This window comes from Pristiophorus japonicus, chromosome 8 (assembly GCF_044704955.1).
Source record: "Pristiophorus japonicus isolate sPriJap1 chromosome 8, sPriJap1.hap1, whole genome shotgun sequence".
Classification (NCBI taxonomy): Eukaryota; Metazoa; Chordata; class Chondrichthyes; family Pristiophoridae; genus Pristiophorus; species Pristiophorus japonicus.
Genome location: NC_091984.1, coordinates 176,774,924 through 176,788,720, shown reverse-complemented (window position 1 = coordinate 176,788,720; position 13,797 = coordinate 176,774,924).

Sequence of the window (13,797 nt, the reverse complement as noted above, 5' to 3'; positions counted from 1 at the left end):
TTTGAAATTGTACAAGCACATACTGCAGCTGCTGAGAGAAAGAGGAGGTTAGATGTTAATGAGCCAGGCATTGAAGTACACAATAACTAGAGACAATAGTTGACTCATTCCCTCATCTTAGACTTCCTTACTTTTGCTGGGATGACCTATTTATTTGAACCCAACATGGAGTAACTGCAGAGCACCCACTCTGATGGAGAGAAGTAGCTGGGTTCCATCATTGGCAGTCCCTCGGAATCGAGGAAGACTTGCTTCCACTCCTAAAGTGAGTCCTTTGGTGGCTGAACAGTCCAATACGAGAGCCACAGACCCTGTCACAGGTGGAACAGACATTCGTTGGGGGAAGGGGGGGGCATTGATTTGCCGCATGCTCCTTCCGCTGCCTGCGCCTGACCTCTTCACGCTCGCTGCGTTGAGATTCGAAGAGCTCAACGCCCTACCGGATGAACTTTCTCCACCTAGGGCGGTCTTCGGCCAGGGACTCCCAGGTGATAGTGGTGATGTCGCACTTTACTAGGGAGGCTTTGCGGGTGTCCTTGTAGCGTTTCCGCTGCCCACCTTTGGCTCGTTTGCCATGAAGGAGCTCCGCATAGAGTCATTGCTTAGCCAGTCTCGTGTCTGGCATGTGAACTATGTGGCCTGCCCAGCGAAGCTGATCGAGTGTGGTCAGTGCTTCAATGCTGGGGATGTTAGCCTGGATGAGGACACTGATGGTTATGCGCCTGTCCTTCCAGTAGCTGGGATTATTGTTAAACCTATTAGTGAATCACTGAATGGGGGCGCACATGGAGGGACAGCCCACCCACTTCCGGTGGTCAAGAGTAACAAAAAGAAGAGGGAAAACTCATGTTCATAGTCAGTAAAATCCATCCAACAATTTAATTTTGTATTTTAATCAGTTTGTAACTTCATATTTAATATGTGGCTGTTCTATCATGATATACAGAGGGTATGTAGGTAAGAACCCTTGTGCGATCCTGGTTGGCTGATTGTTCCAACACTTGAGTTTTTGTGTACTGTGCCACCCTTCCATTGCAATCTGCAATGAACTTTTACAGGAAATGAAGCATGGCCTAGCAAGGGAAAACTCGCTCAGCTTAAGCTCTGAGCCAGTTTGGACCAGAAGGCTGACCACGAAAAGTTGTTAGCCCACTAATGTGGCATGGTTTATTATTTTATTTTCTGATTCATGATGAAGGGTTTGAAGTTACATGAAGTAAGTGAGTTATGATTACAACTGCACTCTGTATGCTTACTTGCTGTTTGTAAAATAATAAAAGCTTAACACTTCATATCTCTACTTGTCTCACTAAAATGTTTCCAGTCTGGAAGATAGGAGAAGTGCGCATGAGGTCACATGTGGAAGATATGTTAGGATCCTAAGGGGGGTTTTATTTAATGCCTCCGGGTTATACTATCATATAATTCGATGTTGGGTGGTGGGGGAAAATGGTCAAAAGAATCTCGGACAATGGACTTATGAGGGTGAAGGCACGGAGTGGCACAGAGGGCGAACCTTCTTGCCACCACCTCACGTAGCAGCCTCTCCACCTCAGCAGCCATCTAATAGGCTGTTAGGTGCTGGGCATTTACCTGTGGACTCATCCCTTCATGTTGGGTTTCCTTTCCCTTCATGTTTGCTCCTTATTTAGTCACCTTTCATCACATTGCAGCCTTGGCAAAGGTAAGATGTGGGGGCTGCTTACGGGAGTGACCACCACAGCTGTACCCGACAGAATATCTAAGGAACATCCATAATTTGTACCACTCACATTGACGCACGTCTGGAGAAGGTGGCGGTGGAGTTTGAGTTTCAGCGGATTAGTGCTTGTATTTGCTCTGTGAGCTCTATGCTGCGTGCTAGCTACATAGGCCCTAGCTGCAGATGAGACAGCTCTGCATCTGGCTCTCTGCTGCCCCACACACTGTGCAGACAGGTCCCCACAGTTGTTGCCAAGCAGAAATTTCAATGCCTGCAAATATGGTTGGTGGCATCTGGAGGGGTGTGACCAATCTTGCTTTGTTGGCTGATGATCATGCTTGAGATGTTTCTTTCCTACAGCACCATCATCATCATAGGCAGTCCCTCGAAATCGAGGAAGACTTGCTTCCACTCTAAAAGTGAGTTCTCAGATGACTGAACAGTCCAATATGGGAATTACAGCCTCTGTCACAGGTGGGGCAGACAGTGGTTGAAGGAAAGGGTGGGTGGGGAGTCTGGTTGACCGCACGCTCCTTCCGCTACCTGCGTTTGATTTCTGCATGCTCTCGGCGACGAGACTCGAGGTGCTCAGCGCCCTCCCAGATGCTCTTCCTCCACTAGGGTGATCTTGAGCCAGGGACTCCTAGGTTCGGTGGGGATGTTGCACTTTATCAAGGAGGCTTTGAGGGTGTCCTTGAAACGTTTCCTCTGCCCACCTGAGGCTCACTTGCCGTGTAGGAGTTCCGAGTACAGCACTTGCTTTGGGAGTCTCGTGTCTCTGCAAGAAGAACTACCCAACATCACAGTTAGTCAAGTATTCACATACCCTCGTGGTGCCGTTTGGTTTGCGATAAGAGCCTCCGCGAGCACCAATTGGGAGGTCTGTTGACCTCTGTTCACAGATGCAGCCACCAGCAGGTTGGTACAGAACTCCTCTCATGCAGCCTGATCTGGCATCCCTCTACTGCTCCTCTTCCTCTTCCAAACTGGGCAAATGGGAGGAATTCCCTTTCGGAAACCGGCTCGTGCCAGTAATGGGGCAAAAGTGGAAAAATTACAGCAACTGGCACAAACAGTTCTTGAGAACCTAAATGCCAGCAGAAAAAAAAACACACAAAAACACACGAAGAAATATGATGCAGAGATGGATTTAAAGCTGTTAAATGAATCTTCTTACTTGACACTTTAAACGTATGACCATTTACAGCTCAGACCCGAGCAACCTTGGGTAGCCATTAAAGAGGAGCAGATTTACACCTGGTGCTGATCCAGCAAATGACAAGACAATGCTGCAGAAGGTGTAAGTACACAAGTTGCCTACACCACTATAGCCAGTGAACTGATGCACAACCACTGACCCCAGTAGCATAATTTAGACCATGAAAGGTACTTGAGGATGGCGTGTTAATCTTTCCATCTTCCAGGGTGACTTGGGAGCACAAAGAAGATGCAAAGGCCACTGGTTCTCCAGGACCAATGTGAGTCCTAAGGGTATGAGATCTCGGTAGCAAAAAGGCTGCAGCTTCTGGATCGTGTGGTGCAATTGCTGGGAGTGGACATAGCATCACTTGTGGCTACTACCGCGGCTATCCTCAATTTCTATCCTAACAGTTTTTAAGCTGAATTTTTCTTTTAAAAACCCTTCCACAGTTCATCAACTTATCAAATCAACTGGAATTCTCCTGTCAGTATACTCCCCCACACCCGTGCTTATTGAACACCACTTGCTCCCTGTTATGTCTGTAATGTACTTATGAATGACTCCACGTGTTGTACTCAAACTGTAGTGACCTTGGTCCTTTATTTGTAACTCCAGAGTGAGGCAGCCGCATGGTGGCTACCTTTTTATATAGCCCCTGCCACTAGGGCAGGAAACCCTGGTCTCCACCAGTTGCACCCTCTAGTGGTATATACACAGTGTAAACCTTATTGATAGTACATCAGGTAAACAAGTCTCCACCTTATGCAACTATACAGTGACTACACAGTGAGTATATCTATAGTCTGCATATATAACATCACTCTCCCCCCAAGTCCTTTGTACCAATTACCTTTGCACTATGTGCTCTGGCTTAGCTCTCCCCATTCTTAAGTGCCAATAGCCCTTGTACCTTGGCTGTGCTATGGCTTGGCTCCCTCCCTCTTAACCCCCAAATCCTTTTGCCACTACGTTGGGCAGTGATTACCAGTTTGGATGGTTCGATGATGCAGTGAAGATTCCAGAAGGTTCTGGGTGTGTCCATGTGTGTGTCCATGGCTACATACATCCATCCCCCTCCCCACCCTCCCCATAGCGCGATCATGCAGCTGGCCCGTTACATTAACATACAGGATCAGACAGTGCAAGTACAGTTTGTATCGTGACACCTTGGTTCAGTGACTTACATTCGTTACGTTTTACGGTCGTACGCCAGGATTGGGTAGATTGCATTCATGGTTCAGTCATGGTCAGTACTGAGGTAGCAGTACAGGTATGTGAGGTGTAGCTGTATACTGGTTCCAGAGCAACCGGACGGGGTCCTAGTCATCTGATGGCGGTGCTGCACCCCCTGCTAGCGGGGTGGGCTTGGTTCGCTCACCTTGCCAGGATTTAGGGCCTTTGCTGTTGCCTAGTGGTGGGTAGAACCACAGATGTGTGTTGTCACCCTGTCCTCCTTTGAGGGCTGCAGAATCTTCTGCCTGCTCTCTAATGGTGTTGGGAATCTAGCTATTCCAGGTCCCGTTTGGGGAACTCGTTGCTTCTGACCTTTCGCTCCTGGACATGGCCGAGGTAGTGACTGAGTCTGGGGGCTGTGCCGTCCCCACCCGCGTGGTGGGAAACGACGGCCGACTGCGCATATTGGCGCTGTTTTCGTTTCCAGGTCCGTGGCGAATATTACCATCGGGTGCCTGCAGCTTTTGATAGATTTGGAGCAGGGTATCAGGATCAGTGCCTTCACCTTCCTGAGGTCGCTGGCCTATAACTTGGGGGGACACCTGGGGCAGGGCATTAGGATCAGCGTCTTTACACTCCTGAATTCGCTCGCTTGCTACTTTTGGGGACACTCTATTCCCGATATCTCGCAGCAACATTTTGTTCTTTACATTAGGAATAGTACCGACATCTCGCAACAATATTTTGTTCACAATCTTAATCGGTTTGTTACATTGATTGTCACTCTTTAAGTTCAAATTGATTCCTTTAAGAGAACCCTGCTGGCTTTACCCCAATTAAATCTTTGTTAGACACCACATGTTGGCCCCTCAGCATTGCACCTCGTAGTATGGCCGTGGCCATCTTTTTTTTCAGCCACACTGCACCTCGCTGCAGCAGGGTAGCCATCTTGCCTCTGTCCTCGAGGTCGACTGCCTTGATCCTTCTCTCCCGCGATTCTGCCACAAAAGCTGTGAATTCGATCTTCCTCCCCAGGAGTCCTGCCACTGGAGCCAGGAAGGTACTTTTAGATCGTTCCGGTCGGATCATTGCCATGCAGTTGTGATGGATGGTCTGTGCCTCAGGTGCTGCGCTGGTCTGTTCTCTGGTGCCTGGCCCAAGCGAAGGTGAGGTTTTGCTCTTCCTCTGAGCAGGGGGACATCGATTGCTGGAGTGAAGAGGTCTTCCCATTTCCACTGGATGTTCCCCATCCACCTTCTTCCGAGTAGCGTTGGACCATCACCTGCAACAATCCAGAGGTAACTCGTGCACCACGCCATTATGGATTACACTTACATCTGCACTACTAAGGACTGGGATCAGCTCCTTGGTGTAGGTGCGCAACTTTTCCTGTATTGGAACCAGCTCAGGTCGTTTTTCATTCCATAGCCTCTCAAAGGCATCCTGGCTCATCACTGACTGGTTCGCTCCCGTGTCCACTTCCATGAAGACTGGAATGCCATTTATCTCAACTTCCATCTTCACTGGAGGACAATCGGTGGTGCTGGTATACACTCCATACACTTCTTCTTGGGGCTGAGCTGCCTCTCTGGCCAAATCATCATATTCCCCGCTGGATTCAAAGTCATCTACCGACTCCTCTGCTAGATAGTGAGTCGCATTTCTTTTACACATACGCTGGAGGCGGCCCTTCGTGTTACAGGCTTTGCATCTGTACTCAACAAACCGACACTGGTGAGCCCTATGGTTAACTCCACAACGCCAGCATGGTGCTACTTGATTAGCACCCCTCGGCGGACTCTGGGTTCTGAAACCCTGAGGTCTGTGCTCTCTGCCTTCTACAGAGCCAAGTTCTATATTCTTGTCTGTGAAAGGCACCATTCTGCGTACAATACTTGCCAGGTTTGAGTACACAGGATGAATAATTTGCTTGGTGCTGCAGGTCGAGGTCATGAACACCTGACTCATGCTGATGGCCTTCTGCAGGTTGACTGTGGTGTCAGCAGATAATAGCTTGTGAAGGAGGCCCTCGTGGCCAATTCCCATAACGCAGATGTCTTGCAATGCTTCGTTGAGGTGCATGCCAAAATCATACGATGCCGCAAGTCTCCTGAGGTCGGCAACATATTTTGCAATCTCCTGGCCCTCAGGTCTGCGGTGAGTGTAGAATCTGTGCCTGGCCATGAGGATGCTCTCTTTTGGTTTAGTTGGTCACAAATTAGTTCAGTCAGCTCATCGTATGTCTTATCCTTGGCCTTTGTGGGTGCTAGCAAGACCCTGACGAGGCGGTAGACCTCGGGCCCACAACTGGTCAGCAGTATAGCCTTGCATCAATTTCAAAATCCTTCCCCTTGTTTCCAATCCCTCCATGGCCTTGCTCCATCTTATGCTGATAGGGTGAGATGAAGTATGGTGGGAGGAGGCTCGTGTGGAGCATAAACACCGGCACGGACCAGTTGGGCTGAAAGGCCTGCTTCTGTGCTGTAAATTCTGTGATATACTACCTCTAAGTCTGAACCCTGTCCTCTTCAGATTCTGGCCTACTGCCCCTATTCCTCACTGGCAGATTCTTCATATACCACGGGGGAGAAATTCAGGGTTAGGCGCTAACAGGGCGCAAATGACCTTTCACCCGTGCGTGGCGCCGCTAACGACTCCCGTGAAATTCCACGGGAGTTTAGTGGCGCCGGTAACCGGTGGCATCCCGCTTCGTGCGCCGACGGTGATGACGTCATCACTGTGTGCAGCGACCCGTCTTCGGCCCGGTGTGAACATTCGGTGGCGCCTTCTGAAGTTGCGGTGGGCGATGCCAACGACAGCTTCACGGGACGCATACCTGGCTGTAGGCCGCTCGCGGGGCGACATTTAAAGGGGAGGTGGGGAATGGAGAGAAAAAATGGCGGACTTACCGGTCGCGCCATTCTTCATTTTGGTTTGCGGGGTCCATGCCACGATCTTGCAGCCCGGCACTCCGCTTGTGCCACGGCACCCCTCTCCCTCAGCAGTCCAGGGATGGCCCGTTTCCCACCCGCAGAGTCGGCAGCTTGGCCCTGCCCTTTACTGAAGGGGGGGGCCTGTCTACGTGGCAGCGCTATGCCTTCCAGGATTCTTTCCACCCCGCTCGCTTCCCACGTGCCTCATCATCATAGGCAGTCCCTCGGAACGCCAAAAAGGGACGTGTTCACAGGCGTTTCAATGAAGGACCTAATATTCCAGATCCTGAACTGCATATTGAAGGGTGGAAGATGCCTGGGCATGGATTTTTTTAACCTGGGGTGGCCGTTGCACACCAGCCACCACACGGACTTGACAGAGCTAGGTCTTGGTCCAGTAGCAAGGATTAACCAAGACGACTGGAGACCTGCTCTGCTGCATGGACCCAGTGCGCACACATATCACAGTGTGGGCTGGCCCGTGCTGTCCCTGGGCCCCCAGCCCCAAACTCACGCCTCCCCTGGGCCCCGATCATATCCCTCTACAGTCTCTCGCCGCTCCTTCGCCGTTCCTGCTGTACCTGCCCATGCTCCAATCACCGACCTGGACCTTTGTTGATGTCCCTCTTTGCTGCCCCACAGAGCGAGTGGAATGTGATATTTTGCGCTCTCCTTCCTCTGGGGGGCATTAACCCGAATATAGGTCGCGGGGCAGGACTTCCACGCCTGGCACAGGAACTCTGGCCTCGCGGCTGGTACCACCAGTATGCAATTTCGCCCCCCATGTATCTGCACTCTGGAATTCTCTGCCTAAAGCTCTGTACCTCTCCCTCTCCCCACTTCCAAAGGCCTTCTCAAGATGTACCATTCTGACTGTGCCTTTGGTCACTTTTTGCTGCTGAAACCCTCATCCATGTCTTTCTTTGGTTCAAATTTGACTATTACAATGCTCCCCTAGCCAGCCTCCACCTTTTGGAAACTTCATCTCACCCAAAACTCTGCTGTCCGTATCCTATCCCACAATAATTCCCACTCCCCCACTGCACCTGTCCACGTTGACCTACATTGTCTCCTGGTCCCCAATCGCCTCCGATTTAAAACTTTTATCCGTGTGTTTAGTTCCTTCCATGGCTTCACCCCTCCCTATCTCCGTAATTTCCTCTGACCCTACAAGCCACCACCCACCCCGCCCCCCACCCTGACTCTAGCCTCTTGCGAATCACCTGCTTCTTTCACCTGCCATTGGCGGCCGTGTGTTCAGCTACCTGGATACCAAACTCTGGAATTCCCTCCTTAAGCCCCGCCACCTCTCTAGGGCCCTCTCCTCCTTTTTTGTTAAGCTTTAAGTCACCCCTCCTGATAACTCCTTCATTGGCTTGGTGTCCACTTTTTTTTTCATGTCTCTGTGAAGCACCTTGGGACATGTTTCCATGTTAAAGGCACTATATAAATGTACGTTGTTGTTGTTTTCCTAGCTTTCTCCCTTACTTCCCGCTCAGTGACCCCTGGTGTTTTGGGATGTTTTGTTACAGGAAAGTGCTGTATAAATGCAAGTTGTTGTTATCGCACTGACTGTCTGACTGACTATGTTCCTCCATGACGAACAACTATGGGAAGTGCCCTGAATTATGTACTGATGTAGCACAATGCAGCCAGCTAGTGACTGGAGCACTGACCACGCTCGACCAGCTCCACTGGGCAAGCCACATCGTTCACATGCCAGACACGAGACTCCCAAAGCAAGCGTCTACTCGGAACTCCGTCATGGCAAACGAGCCAAACGTGGGCAGAGGAAACGTTACAGGGACACCCTCAAAGCCTCCCTGTTAAAATGCAACATCCCCACTGACACCTGGGAGTTCCTGGCCAAAGACCGCCCTAAGTGGAGGACGTGCATCCGGGAGGGCGCTGAGCACCTCGAGTCTCGTCGCCGAGAGCATGCAGAAATCAAGCGCAGGCAGCGGAAAGAGCGTGCGGCAAACCAGTCCCACCCTCCCCTTCCCTCAACTACTATCTGTCCCACCTGTGACAGAGACTGGGCTCTCGTATTGGACTGTTCAGCCACCTAAGGACTCATTTTAAGAGTGGAAGCAAGTCGTCCTCGATTCCAAGGGACTGCCAATAATGATAGGGTGAATGCGCACAAGTTGGGCATTCAGACCTTGAGGAAGTAATCTAATTCAGGAGTCTCACTATATTGTGAGTGGACTCTGCAGCAGCACTCCAAACACTGAGTCCTATTTGGAATGGGGTAGGGCGTTATTGCAGAGTATCTCTCCCTATATACCAGGTCACCCTTGCCTTTGCTCCCAATGTTTTTCAGGCCTACTCTTCAAGGGGCACTTTGTGCCCCATCAATAAACTGACTGCTGACACCCAATTTTCTGCCCGCCCTTCCCCCTGCCCCATGGCCGAAAAATATCTAACTGACCTTACGATAAATTATGGTGCAGGGTCATTTGGGCACAGGTGTCCCTAGTGCCTCCAAGCCCTGGCCCTGACAACAAGAAGGCTGCTTTACCAGACCAAATCTACATAGAATTACTTAGCACAGAAACAGGCCATTCGGTCCATTCTGGTGTTTATACTCCACATACGTCTCCTCCCATCGTACTTCATCTCACCCGAACAGCATATCCTTCTATTCCTTTCTCCCTCATGTGATTATCTAGCTTCCCCTTAAATGCATCTATACTATTCACCTCAACTACTCCCTGTGGTAGTGAGTTCCACATTCTCACCACTCTCTGAGTAAAGATGTTTCTCCTGCATACCTTATTGGATTTATCAGTGATTATCTTATATTTATGGCCCCTAGTTTTGGATTCTCCCACAAGTGGAAACATCTTCTCTACGTCTACCCTATCAAACCCCTCTGTCATTTTAAAGACTTATTAAGTCACCCCTTTTTTTTCTAGGGAAAAGAGCCCCGGCCTGTTCAGTCTTTGCTGATAGTTATAACCTCTAAGTTCTGTCATTATTCTTGTAATTTCTATTTGCATTTTCTCCAATGCCTTGATATCCTTTTTGTAATATGGGGACCAGATCTGTGCACAGTACTGCGCAGTGCGGATTGAACAATTGCTGCAGACTCCAGGCCCACCTAAATTTTTCGATGTTTCTGTATCATTAAGTGAAGTCCCAGAGCCCGATCGGATCCAGTTGCTATGGCCACCAGTCACTCAGGCTTGGGACATTTCACCAACTTTCTGTTGGATTTATTCGACAAAGAAACTCAACTTAAATGTCCTGTCAGCCGATCACGGAAATGGGAATCACTGCAGTCACAGACCAGATCGAACCCACTGTCCTAGCTGGGAGCTCAGTGGTGGCTGTGAGAGGCCAGACTGTGGAGAAACAATTTAAAAGAAATAAAACAAAATACTGTTTTACAATCGCTGGTCAGTCTTCAGCCTGGAAGACCGTGGCACGAGGATGATGATGTCAATTATGGAGATTTCTGGCTACAAATAGTTGACACATATTTATTTCAACGTTTGTCTATTTTTCTCCTTTTCTCCCTTCCTCTGCTGAAGGGAAGATAAATAATAACTGGGACATGGAGAGAGATTCTGTGCTGAAAATAGCTGGAAACCAGGGATTGGAGTCGACTTAGCCTAGAAATTCCAATCTGTTGAGGTCAAAGAATTGGTGTGAACTGGACAAAACTGACTGGCAATTGGGCTACAGAAGCATCACATTGTCTCCACGTATTTAGTGCCAAATGCATGTTTCCACCGGCATTTTATGTTGCTGGCAATGCCTGTCAGTTTGATAGCTTGAATAAGGTTGTTTTTCCTGTGCTTTGCACCTGGTGAATGCATTGAGCTTGTGAACTCATTACCCATGTTTTTTAAAAATTCGTTCCGGTATGTGGGCGTCGCTGCAAAGGCCAGAATTTATTGCCCATCCCAAATTGCTCTTGAAAGGTGGTGGTGAGTTGTCTTCTTGAACCGCTGCAATCCTTGTAGTGAAGATACTCCCTCAGTGCTGTTAGGGAGGGAATTCCAGGATTTTGACCCAGCAACTGTTATATATGCAGACTATAGATATACTGTTGCCAAAACTCACTGTAGGTTTGTAAACAGTTTACGTAATAGGTATTTAGTCACTACAGTCGCAACAATTTGGTGGGACTTCGAGTATTGAAAGAAAGTCGTCGACAAACGTTATGTTTCAACTAAACAAACTTTATTTCCCAAAGTAGAATTAAAGTACAAACAATGTATAAAATAGCACATAAGTCTCACTACTTGTGCTCGTATTACCCGTTAACAGAGGTGACCAGTCTCCGCCACTGATGTCCTGCTTTATGCTCCTAGCTTAAGGTCCGGCTTCTCTCGAGGGTGGGTCCTCGGTTCTCGCTGCCTAGGTGGGGTTTCTCCTCCTGGTTTATACTATTCTATAATCTGTCCCATCTCCTTTGATTACACATTTGTCTGTGCCCTCATGATTGGGTTATTCTAGTTACAATCTATCCCATTTCCTTGATTACATTTTGTCTGTACCCTGCTGATTAGTATATTCTGTCCCATTGATTACATCTTGTCTGTATCCTTATGATTAGTATACTCTAGTTACTGGCGATGCAAAGGAAGCCTGACTAATCAAAATTCAATTGTTAATTCATTTTATGTTCAAGGCACCTTAATCTCGAGGGTCTTTCCATTTTATGTTGCCATAGCCTGCATATTTCTACATATACTCGCTAAGGTTTACACTGTGTATATACCAGGCTGGCATCACTAGAGGGTGCAACTGGTGGAGACTGGGGTTTCCTGCCCTAGTGGCAGGGGCTGTATAAAAAGGTAGCCACCATGCGGCTGCTTCACTCTGGAGTTACGAATAAAGGACCAAGGTCACTACAGTTTGAGTACAACACATTACCTCGTGGAGTCATTCATAAGTACATTACAGACATAATAACTGGCGATGAGTATATAGACTTTCATGTGATTATTACTACCTTTGGCACACTAAAAGACTTTGCAGAGGGTGATGATTGGGATGCCTTCATGGAAAGGCTCAAGCAATATTTCATGGCAAACGACCTGGCAGTGGAGACGGACACATTGGCGGAGAAGCGCAAGGCTATACTGCTGGCCAGTTGTGGGCCCGAGGTCTATCACCTTGTCAGGGATTTTCTGGCACCCACGAAGGCCAAGGATAACACAAACGATGAGCTGACTGAACTGATTCGCAACCAACTAAAACCAAAAGAGAGCATCTTCAAGGCCAGGCACAGATTCGACACTCACCGCAGACCTGAGGGCCAGGAGATTGCAAAATATGCTGCCAACCTCAGGAGACTTGCGGCACCGTGTGATTTTGGTGCGCACCTCAACAAAGCATTGCGAGAAATCTTCGTTATGGGAATTGGCCAGGAGGGCCTCCTTCACAAGCTATTATCTGCCGACACCACAGTCAACCTGCAGAAGACCATCAGCATCAGTCAGGCGTTCATGACCTCGACCTGCAGCACCAAGCAAATTATTCATCCTGTAGACTCAAACTCGGCAAGTACTGTGCACAGAAAATTGCCTTTCACAGGCAAGACTGTAGAACGTGGCTCTGCCCAGGACAGAGAGCACAGACCTCAGGGTTCCAGAACTCAGAGTCTGCCGAGGGGTGCTAATCGAGTAGCACCATGTTGGCGTTGCGGAGGAAACCATAGGGCTCACCAGTGTCGGTTTGCTGAGTACGTCTGCAAAACCTGTAACACGAAAGGCCACCTCCAGTGTATGCGTAAAAGAAATATGACTCACTGTCTAGCAGAGGAGTCAGTAGATGACTTTGAATCCAGCAGGGAGTATGATAATTTGGCCAGAGAGGCAGCTCAGCCCCAAGAAGAAATGTATGGAGTATATACCTGCATTAGTCTTCATGGAAGTGGACATAGGAGCGAGTCAGGATGCCTTTGAGAGGCTATGGAATGAAAAACGACCCAAGCTGGTTCCAGTACAGGAAAAGTTACTCACCTACACCAAGGAGCTGATCTCAGTTCTTGGTAGTGCGGATGTAAGAGTAATCCATAATGGCATTGTGCACAAGTTACCTCTGGATTGTTGCAGGTGATGGTCCAATGCTACTCGGAAGAAGGTGGATGGGGAAGATCCAGTGGAAATGGGAAGACCTCTTCACTCCAGTAATTGATGTGCCCCATGCTCAGAGGAAGGGCAAAACCTCACCTTTGCTTGGGCCAGGCACCAGAGAACAAACCAGCGCAGCACCTGAGGCACAGACCGTCCATCATGACTGCGTGGCAATGATCCGACCGGAACGACCTAAAAGTACCTTCCTGGTTCCAGTGGAAGGATTCCTGGGGAGGAAGATCAAATTCACAGGCACTTTTCCAGCTTTTGTGGCAGGGTCGCGGGAGATAAGGATCAAGGCAGTCAACCGAGGACAGAGGCAAGGTGGCGTCTCTGCTGCAGCGAGGTGCAGCGTGGCTGAAAAATAGATGGCCGCAGCCATACCACGAGGTGCAATGCTGAGGGACCAACACGTGGTGTCTAACAAAGTTTTTGATTGGGGTAAAGCCAGCAGGGTTCTCTTAAAGGAGACCTGCAATCAATTGAACTTAAAGAGACATTGTATGCATGGCAATTAATGTAATGAACCAATTAAGATTGTGAACAAAATTTTGTTGTGAGATGTCGGTACTATTCCTAATGTAAAGAACAAAATGTTGTTGCGAGATGTCAGTATCAGTCCTAATGTAAAGAACAAAATGTTGTTGCGAGATGTCAGTATCAGTCCTAATGTAAAGAACAAAATGTTGTTGTGAG